The sequence below is a fragment of the Pteropus vampyrus genome, unplaced genomic scaffold (genome assembly GCF_000151845.1).
Source record: "Pteropus vampyrus isolate Shadow unplaced genomic scaffold, Pvam_2.0 Scaffold201, whole genome shotgun sequence".
In the NCBI taxonomy this organism is placed as follows: Eukaryota; Metazoa; Chordata; class Mammalia; order Chiroptera; family Pteropodidae; genus Pteropus; species Pteropus vampyrus.
Genome location: NW_011888982.1, coordinates 1218205 through 1218862, shown reverse-complemented (window position 1 = coordinate 1218862; position 658 = coordinate 1218205).

Sequence of the window (658 nt, the reverse complement as noted above, 5' to 3'; positions counted from 1 at the left end):
ATTAAAACATAAATAAGAAAATATAGGAAAGAAAAATATCTCACTGACAAAGGCAAACACATAATAAAAGCAGTGAATCAACAAAGACTAAAACTAGCACAAAGGTTAAAAGGCAGAAGTGGAAAAATCATGTGCAATTACAACAATAAATTAAGGATTGCATACAAACACATATACATAAAAGAAGTAAAAAATAATGGCAAAAAGATAAACATGGAGGGGTGTGTAAAACCAGTAATGGTTTTTAAAAATGTGTATGAACTTGAGCAATGATTAACTTAAAATAGACACTTATAAACATATCTTGACACATAGGAATCACATGATAACCACAAACCAAATATCTAAGAAGTGATATACAAGAAACAAACAGAAATCCAAACACAACACTATTAAAAGTAATCGATATACAAGAGAAGAGAGCAAGAGAATAAGAAATAGAAGAAAAAAAAACAGAACTACAAAAACAATCAGAAAACAATTAATAAAATGACAATAATTATATACCTATCAAATATTACTTTAAGTGTAAATGTACTAAATGGTTCAATCAAAAGACATAGGATGATCAAATGGATAAAAATAATAAAATAAGACCAATACATATGTTGATTGAAAGAGACTCACTTTAGAATAAAAGACACACAGGATGAAAGTA